We start from the raw sequence: 10,646 nt of genomic DNA on the forward strand, positions 1-10,646 counted from the left end.
GACCTTTACCATCCTTCCTCACTTCCCAACTAAATGGAATGTAACAAGTGTATAAAGTCTAGCTGAAAACTAAAAGGAATCTGTGAATCATCATGTCATATTATGTGAAACAGAAATGTTTCTTTTATCTCACATTAAATTGTACTCTCCTACATCCTGTATCACCTTAAACATCATTCATGGTTACATTTTTCTGTGCTCTCACCTTTCTTTCCTGTTTCTGTATTTTGAGGGAATAGTAGAGTGGTTATGATTGTAAAATATGTGCAGTATTATAAAAAAATTAATTAAAAAAAGTATTCTAGATTTTGTCACAACTGAATTATCATCCTTAGTATTACAGCATATTCTCTGTCCATTTTAAAGACCTTTCTGTATCCAGGTGAAGAAATGTGCCTGGAAGAACTAGAATTAATCTTTTTGATTGCATACCATAGTTATTTTAAATATTGTACTTGTGACTTCAGTATATGGATCCTCATCTTTGTTTCTAAATATTCAGCAGTACTTACAGGTATCCCTCGTTTAGTATTAATTCACTTAACATTAATTCAGCTTAGTAATAAAAAAATATTGACACCCTTTCTTTCTTAACATTAGGTCAAAATTTGGTTCAACCATAGCTTGCCTCACTGGGGAGGGGGAAAAACTGGGGATAAGATGGCCTGTGTGATGGGATGTTGCCATTGTTACAGGTAATGAAACTATAAAAGTTGTGGAAAAATTATTACAATACACTGATGTGGCTTAGAAAAAAATAAAATAAAACTATGAAATAAGAAAAATGAAGAACTTGGGTGTGTATAAGTGTGAACTGAACGTATTTGTGAAGGCAGTGGGCTGTGACTACATCACGAGTCCAGCTGTGCTCCTTGACTCCCTCCCTCAATGTGACGTCATGGCATGCACTCAGCAGCAGCAGCCACAAGTCTCAGTCAGCTAGGTGACTGCCCGGCTGAACTGTCATATCACCCAGAGGATTGTTTAAGTGTGGAAGGAGCCATTTTTTTTGTTTAAAATCAGTGCTAAGGTATTTTCTGGTATGCTATTTATTAATTTTATTGTTTATCATAGCATTTTTTCATTGTTAACGTATGCAATTTGAAATTTGTTCAAATTAGGCTTACCTTTTGCTCACTAAATTGTTCAACTCTGAACCACATCGTTCAAATCAGTGGTTCCCAACCTTTTTTGGCTGCAACCCTAAATTTCCCAACAATACGGTGTCGTGACCCTCAGGCATATACAGTAATATATTATATAGCGTTGAACAAGGGATACCTGTCGATGAAAATACTGTAGTTACAACACAATGATCAAGACAAATTAAGAAAGATATTTTATTTACCATCACTTTGTAATTATATCTGGGAATTTATTTGGTTCATTACAGTGCTGTATATGCCTTATGTAAATTCATACAGTAGTGTATTTTCATAATACTGCATGTGGTATAGGTACCAAGTTTTAGATGGGAATGTCTTTGGAGTTTTACTTTGATATATGTTAAATTGTTTACTGTAATAACATTTGATCTGTGTGTAAGTTCCTTAACTGGGAGACAGTTGTATGTTAACCTTATTACATCAGGTCTGACTGTTGTCTTTTGGCTATTTTTTAAACACTTGATCTGTTTAATTTTTGTATATTTATTTATGGTTCATTTTACTATTATTATCATTATTTATATATATTTTTTTATATTTATATATTTATTTATTTGTTTACTTTTGTTTTTGTTTTTATGCCGCCAAGACTTGGTATTTCTGAACCCATGAAATTGACAGACCTGGGCAAGACAAACATAAAACTGGTTAGGTTCAAACATTTCCTCTCAAAATATGTAATTTAACCTTACCTAACAAACACTGGTGGTGCCTAAACTCCACCGGAACAACATCCGAACAGTGAAATATACACGTGAAAAACATTTTGTAAGGAATGATTCATTTACAGGATATGTATAATACAGGGTATATAAAAATTTACATCTTTAAATTATTTTTAAAAAGATGAAACTTGACAATTACCCAAGTATTATGCCATTCACCAAGTTCATGATCTACCAAGTGCATTTGGCTGCTGCCTGTATGCTGTGACACCATAGGGGGAGGGAGAGTGCAGTTGGCCACAGTTACAGCTCACTGCCTCAATACATACGTTCATTTCCCACACCCAAGCTCTTCATTATTTTTATTTTTTAGTTTTATGGTATACAGTACGTACTGTACTGTATACACTATGAAACTATAAAATACTGTAATGTACTATATATTGTATACAGTATAGTATTTTCTTTATTTCTAAGTCACATTACAATTTTGTAATGATGCATAGAATCCCCAGTTTTCCTGACTTCCCTCCCGAATTTTTCCCAGTGAGTCAAGGATTATTAAACCGAAAATTGACTATTGTTAATGGAGAAAGTGTTAAAAATTTAAAATCACGAAACCAAAAAATTGCTTAGTGAACTATACTGTACAGTATTGTTAAATGAGGGATACCTGTATTATGTTATAACTTACCCAGGGAAGGAGGATTAGGTTAGTCTGAAAGTAAACATAAGAAAGATATACTTGTGCTCACACTGTAATGACTAACACACTCTCTGACCCAGCCTCAGGGTTGAATCAGGGTTTCATGGGTAAAATGTGAAGTTTGTCACCCCTGCACTAAGACTTAATAGAAGTTTTTAAACACCTCAGAGGGCATTACTCAGTTGAGTTTTCTTACCTGGAGCTGGCAGATACCCACCCCACTTGGGGTCACAGCTAAGGTTGAAGAAGCCACAAGTTCAGAAAACTGTCAGGGCAGACTTTTTTGGAGAGAGGGTTTTGAACTTTTGAACAATCTGCCAAAGCATTGTGATAGCACCAAGTATGAGCTCATTCAAAGCCAGGCTTGACTGGCGCAGTTACAGATACATTCTAGAATCATTACTTGCCCATTACACGACAACAGTGTATAACAGATAAGTGACCAACTGCCCAAGCAGCTAATAAACTGATCATTGGCAAAGAGGATAAAAGTAAAGTAAGATACAATCCATGGGCACTTGCTAGCTTGCACTTGCTTAAGTGTACTGTCATTTATTATCTGTGAAATGTACAGTAATTCTAATATTTTTAAACTGATATCCAAAAGTTTTGTTTTAATACCGAGAAGGACAAAAATTGGTCATGAGTTGCATCAGCTCAGGCTGGTTAATAAGTTCTCAGAGTCAGTCAAGATCGTTATACTGTACTGTACTTTAGAAGTGACTGATACAGCAATGACTATATTAACTAGCTGACACAGCAATGACTATATTAATTGGCTGTCATAGCAATGACTATATTAACTAGCTGACACAGCAATGACTATATCAACTGGCTGACACAGCAATGAATATATTAACTGAATTTAAGTTCCTGTACTACATTTCTATTGCATCACATCATTTTACTCAGAAATCTATTATGTAAGTAGAAATATATTGTCAGTTTCAAGAGTTTTGTATGTTGCCCATATCCTTTCTCTCGTCTTGATAAAGGTCTGTAAACACCATATTGTCAACATCACAAATACAGTACTGTATAGTACATCAGCACCACCTCAGGCAAGTCAACTTTTACCCTACCCTTCAATTATTCCCTGACACATGCTTGAATCCAACTAACTTTATCCAGAACCTTCATTTAATCAATCAACTCAAGTTTATGTCGACCACATGATTATACTGCTATAAAGCAATTAGTATGCATGAAGGAAATCTTTTCATAATATAACTATAGCAACACACCTACTGTAGAAGCAGATTTGATTGAGATCATAATGCAGAGCACCTTGAGTCAGTCATCCATGAAAGCATTAGGTATTGGAAATAATATTAGGTTATCTTTAGAAAGAGTTTGCCCCTTTATGGCATCCTCTCTATGACTAGTGTGAGAAATATGAAAATTTAAAGAATTTTACTCTTCCTTCCCTCTCCTTTTTCGTTTATTATAGTTGCCTTTGTTTGCTAAATGCACCTTTAGTCTGTCACATTTCCATTTCCTCTTACGGTAAGCAGGGAGATGGAAAACCTGTAAAAATAACAAAAAGCCTTATTTACTAGCTAAGGTGACTGAGACAAATGAAAACACATTTTATGCATAATTGTAAATAGGAGTTACAGCATTGACAGTAACAATTGTTATTTTTTTACCCATTTACATATATCTTTACAATCCGGAATACATTATGTTAAATGATTCATACAGTCTTTGCCTGAGTTTCTCATTGTTTCATTTGTAAAAACCAAATCACATGATGGGTACCCTGTACTACAGAGCTTTTCTGATCATATGTGCCTTTTCATGCATCTGTTGCATCACAGTGTAGTACATGTAGATTCTCTACAATTTTTTGTTGCAATTTGTCTCATTATTTTAACGGCATTAAAAATTTAACACTAATTCCCTTCTGGTAAGTATTTTCTGAAGAAAAAATAAATAAATAATAATAATAATTTTGAGGAATATATTACATAACTGAAAGTATAAGATGGAAGAAAATAATCAGTAGTGAATCAAGTAATTTTATACAGTAACCATTTTGTAATATTAATTGAAAACTGATCTGTGTTTGCAAGTGTTAAGATAGGGATAGTTTTTCACATAGATTCTAATTTATATCAACTTCAGTATAAGATACTTGGAGTAAATTTTTTAAGCCATCTTATGTATTGCCTTAACTTGAATGGTGAAAAGGTGTTGGTTTACTATTCATGTACATTATATAAGGTACTTGAAATAATTTCAAAATAAAACTAAAAGGAATAACAGTGTTTATTACACCTGTAAAAATATTTATTAGAGTAATCAATAGTTGGATGAACATGTGTGCAAGAGGCTATTTAAGGGACATAAGAGGAATACTGTATTCTAGTAAAACAAAGTGGGTATCGTGTGAAGATTTGATGACACTCCAGCTTATTTCACCAGATGATTAAGCATCCTAATGCTACCTGGGGGGTTAGATAAGGCTAGCATTTGGAAGGTTAATGTTATGGTGGAATAAACTGGGAGGCTAATCTTCAGGTGATCCCAAAAATTGGCCTTTGGGGGAGGGGGGGGGTAGAATATTGTAAATAAGAATCCAGGTGTTTGGGCCAGTTCAAATTGCATACAGAACAAAGTTTCATGTATCTAATAACAGAAAATTTATTAATTCCACATTACTCTACCCCATCATAACTAATAATTTTATCACCTCCAAGTCCTTAACAAATACTGTAGTGAAAACCTTGTGTTATGGATTATTAAAACTTCTAGTTAATGGAATGGTGATTTTCTGTAACACTTTAAATGATTACTTAATAAATTAGGTAAGATGTCAACCAGAAGTTTCATAACCGTAGACAAGTTAGAGTGTAATCAAGTTAATGGCAGTTAAGTAGATAGATACTGTATCAATTAATTATGGTAGAGGGTAGGTAAAACGAACAGGTCAGAACTTAACATAAGTATCTTTACTGAATACTCACACAAAAAACAAGTAAGGTTAACATAAGTAGGCACTTAATAAGAAGGATTGGGTTAGTTTCTGCATATTATCACCAAAACCACATATGTAATGATTCACTTCAGTTCTAGTAAGATTCCCACGTACAGTACAGTCAACCCTCGCTTTACGCGGTCCCACTTTACGCGTTTCCACGTTTACGCGGAACCCTGACGAAACCAGAATGCTCACTTTCCGTGGTGTGTGTACCCCTTTGCGCGGAGAGCGGCTGGCGGTCCTCTCGCGCCGCGCCATTTTTGGGGTCCAAACCTCCCGCCACATCTCCCGCCATCCGCCATGTTGTGTAAGCGGCGAAAGTCGGTTGCGCAGTGTATGTCTTTGTTGCGTTATCGGTGACGTCATATGACGTAGCGGACTGTGATTGGGCAAAGCATCCTTACTTCCCTCCCTGCTAGCTGTGATTGGTTTAATGTAGTACTATGACGTGCCCCGCCGCGGGAGCGTTCAAGCCCCTTGACCTACCGCGTCAGTTACACCCCTCCAGGCTACACCGTGTATATTGGTATCCATTGTTCCATAAGAATGGCTTCCACCGGACCACCACCACCGCCATAAAGAAACCTTGCATTACCTGGACCCAGCCGCCCTAAGCCAAAGAAGACATGATGTTCCTTAAGCTACGAAATCAAATATAAGATCATACAAGAGTTGGAGAAAGGAACAAGACAGGTTGATCTTGCGCGCCAGCATGGTGTTAACGAATCAACTATCAGGACAATTAAGAAGGATGCAGCCAAGATAAAGGAGCACATGAACATCACAAAGTCTACAGGTGCTTCTATGATCAAGTATTTCCACAACCAGGTGCTTCTCAAGACGGAAAAATTACTTGTGAGCTACTTGGTGCGTCAGGCGCGACGGAACATGGCGGTGGACATGCGCTCAGTTAAGGAGTACGCACGTGAACTGTATGCTGCAGTGTCACGAAAGATGGGAATTACAGAGCCCAAACCCCTTAATGCTTCCTCTGGGTGGTTACAGAGGTTTAAGAAGAGAAACAAGATCACCAATACATCAACATTGGTGGTGAAGAAGCTAGTGCTGACCGTGTTGCGGCTAGGGAATTTCCTCCGTTTTTACGTGAGATTATGGAGGAAGGACAGTACACCGACGACCAGGTGTTTAACATGGACGAATCTGGTCTTTTTTGGAAAAAGCTACCTTCCAAGACCTTCATTGTGAAGAATGCCAGCAAGTGTCGGGGCCGGAAGTTGCAGAAGGAGCGCATCACCGTCCTGTTTACCACCAATGCCTCCGGTACCTGTAAGCTCAAGTTATCGGTGATCCACACAGCACGCAAGCCGCATGCCTACAAGAGCATGGACATGACCAAGCTAAATGTCCACTGGCTGACTGCACGTAAGGCCTGGATGTTCTCTACACTGTCCCTCTCCTGGTTTGATGACTGTTTTGTTCCCGATGTGAAGAAATTCTGTGAGCAACAGAATGTGCCATTCAAGATTTTGTTGTTGCTGGACAACGCACCAGGACACTCGTCCCTACTGTTAGATTGTCACCCCAACATAAAAGTGGTCTTCCTTCCTCCCAACACTACGTCTATAATACAACCCATGGACCAAGAATTGATCTGTAATGTAAAAGCTGCATTCTCTGCTAAAAAATTCAACCTACTGAACTACTACACCAACACCAAGGAAGAGTTGCGTAACCTGAGTGACACCAACACCGATAGCAAGAGCGAAGACGACGAGGATCAACAGTTGGCAGAGCAAGAAGTACTTTTAAAACAATTCTGGAGAACATTCAACGTCAAGAAAGCTGTGGACTTCTTGGTGGAGGCATGGGATCAGCTGTCTGTAGCAACTGTTCGTCACGCATGGAGACATGTGTTGCAAGGCATTCCGGGTGTTAGGCAGAGTAAATCTGTGACTGGTGAGGTTCAGACTGTTGCAGTAGCAGTGGACCTTGCCAGAGAAGCTGCGCAGAGTGTTACAGCTGCAGGCTTCTCCGAGACCACCAACGACGACATCCTGGGGGTGATAAGGGATCCTGATGTGACTACCGACGAGATGATAGATGATGATGATGTCAGTGAAGAGGCAGGTGGTGCGTCATCCCAAGAAGAACGCCGCTTTCCCATAGTAATGTTAGGGGTGCCATCGAGTGTATTGAGAAAGTCAAGCTCCTCCTTTCCGACGACCCTGACGCAAACAGGTATGAAATCTTCACTACCCAGCTGTTGCAGACTATGGAGCCCTACATCAAGGTTTATCACGACAACATAAACACCAGCCGTCAGCAAAGCATAACCGAGTTCTTTGCCCGCAACCAACCACAGCCAGCCCAAGCCAGTGATAGTGACAGAGGCAGAGACAGTGATGATGACTTTGAGGGATTTGTCAGGGAGGCACTAGTAAGTGTGGATGACACCGATGAAGACTCACCTGAGGGCCAGTAGCCTGCCCTCTGCCTCGGAACCAGCCTCCATTCCCCTATGCCGACCCATCTCTTCTACTAACGTAAGTGTTAACCCCAACCTTGTTTTTTCTAACCTAACCTTCAGTTTATTATTCTCTTATTGATTGTTCCCTTCTATATTATGTGTGGGTGAATACCATCATAAAGTTAAGATGTTATTTTTAGTAAAATGTACGTATTGTGTAGGGAAAAAGTGGAGTTTGGGGGTCGGCCCGGTCTCTATTTCAATTAATCCCATATGTTATGTTGTTCACTTTACTCGTTTCTCACTTTACGCGGGCCGCCGTGGGTTGAATTAACCGCGTAAAGTGAGGGTTCACTGTATATGGCAACAATATCATATGCGTACACAAGTACTGTAACCGAGTGTAGGTAGGGTACGTTTGTCTCGTCACTGGTTAATCGGTGTTTCATAGTAAAGTTAGGGCATAACTAAGGCTGGACATGACCCCTAAGATGAAATGAAGGTACAGTACTTAATAGTGTTAGGTGAGCCGAAGTTGATTAGACACATGAAGACTCTTAGAATGACCAACGGAGACAATAGCAGTGGAGAGAGATGATTCGTTAACCAAATACTGTATGGCTTTTTATATTAAGTGATGAGGGTGAAAGTGTGAATGCTGCTCTTCAGTCGTCTGTGTGTTTTATATCACCTCGTATGGGAGGAGCTTGTGAATGACGTCACTTTTTAATCCTAATTAATGATAAGCCGAATTTTCCCGCCACAGAAGATCAGGCGATGTGAGGAGAAGAGAGGTGGGAGGTGGTGATCATTGCCGCGACCGACTAGCTGGCACCTTACCATGCCGTTTCATGTGCTAGTGGAATTTTCAATGCGCAATATGATACGGTTATCAAAATACATGACACTCGTCTTTTTAACTAGGTTGATAAATAGTTACCAAGTGCAGAGATTGCAACAGAACCCAGTACTGTATAGGCAAAGTTCTGCATAGAGGCAGGCTGAAATAGTTTGGGCATGTAAGGAGAATGGATTAGACCAATTAGGTCAAGAGATGCATAAGCCTAAATGTGGCCACCCATTAAAAATGGCCATACCGAGGGACCCTCCATTATTCTTGTTAATTTTGTCAAAGGCTCTTATGAAGCTCAGTACCATTTGTAATTCCACAGTTTGGGCTGTGACAGTCAAACATAGTCATTTCATTAAATATGGCTGCTAATTCTGCTTTTATCGGTTTCTTATTGGTGTTCTCAACTTCTCGAACATTTTTTTTTATACCGTATAGATACGTATAGATACATTGCCTAAAGATTGACCGAAGTTCATGGTAGTGTAGAAAGCAAACTAATGAGGTCAATTCGATTGTGTAATTCTTCTCAGAGATACAACAACACAATGTTTTGTGACTCACGTTACATTGTCAAGTGTAAAGAGATACATAAAGGTTCAGGTATACGTGTACAGAACGACGGTCAAGAGACAAAAGTGTTGACCAATAGACTAACGAGGTTGGGGATAGGATCCTCATGTCTGATCAATGGCAACGCATTGCCTCAGGTAGGCGGGGCATAACCTAACGTGAGGTCATCACCTCTACCCTTGGATTGGCTGTGAGAGGACATGTTACGAGCGCTAGGTAAAGCCAGGAGATCATCATTTTGCAGGTTCATACTTGAGGACCTCACCTTAATGTAGAGGACCTCGAGTATCTAAAGGCGTCTGGGGTCGGATGAAGAGCCTAAAATGGACATACCTCTCTCCAATATCTCACTTGTGAGGGTGGCGTTGTGGCAGGATCTTAGGTGTGTCTTTGGGGGCTTCCATTTTGCAAATGGCACTTAACACGTTGAGACAATTTAGCGGTGGCCACGTCTATATATGACGTGGCCGTGGGCACTGGAATTTATGTAATACATGACTCCTCTGGAATGTCGCTGGTCTTGGTGCTGGGTTGTTTATAAGAAGATGTGATGTTTTCTGGCTTTGATAATATATAATGAAATCTATTTGGTGCTACTATAGCATGCAGTCCATAATCTTTAGTCTAACCTAACCTAACTTAACCTGATACTTTTGGTCATTGTTGATAGGCCTCCAGTTTTTCTATATTATGTCCTTGATCACACCGCTCATCCAGTGGAAGTCCTTCTGCATGGTTCCCACGGTACCACCTATCCAGGTTTTTGTTGATAGAAGCGCAAAGTTCCTTGTTTGAGTAATCATTATTAACCAAGACCTGAGTGACCCGGTCTAGTTCTTGAATAGTAGAGGTCCACAACGACCAGTGAGATAGATCCTTCCTCTCAAAGGCATTCATGGTGGAGAACCTACACTGCTGGGGGCACTCACTCTTGTTGTTAAAGTAGTTTCAAGGATTGGTGGCTTTGGGATATGATAGTGGAGTCGAAGTGATCACTGGACCGTTTTAATTGGAAATTCAGAAAAGGGAGGGGAGGGGGGAAGATGCTATCACTGCTGTATCATGTCACTTTAAGCTTCCAAGGTCATTACAAGCATTCGTACAGTATTACTAAATCTTTATACAGTATAATCTTTTTAATATTGTATATACTGTATGCTACACATTCTTTAAATACTTGGGTTTTTTCAATAACAGCTTAAATAATAAAGTTACATCTTAAATTCACATTAATATTGTTTAACTTCCTATTACTTACAACTACTGTAGCACGTT

This window comes from Homarus americanus, unplaced genomic scaffold (assembly GCF_018991925.1).
Source record: "Homarus americanus isolate GMGI-L3 unplaced genomic scaffold, GMGI_Hamer_2.0 scaffold45698, whole genome shotgun sequence".
In the NCBI taxonomy this organism is placed as follows: Eukaryota; Metazoa; Arthropoda; class Malacostraca; order Decapoda; family Nephropidae; genus Homarus; species Homarus americanus.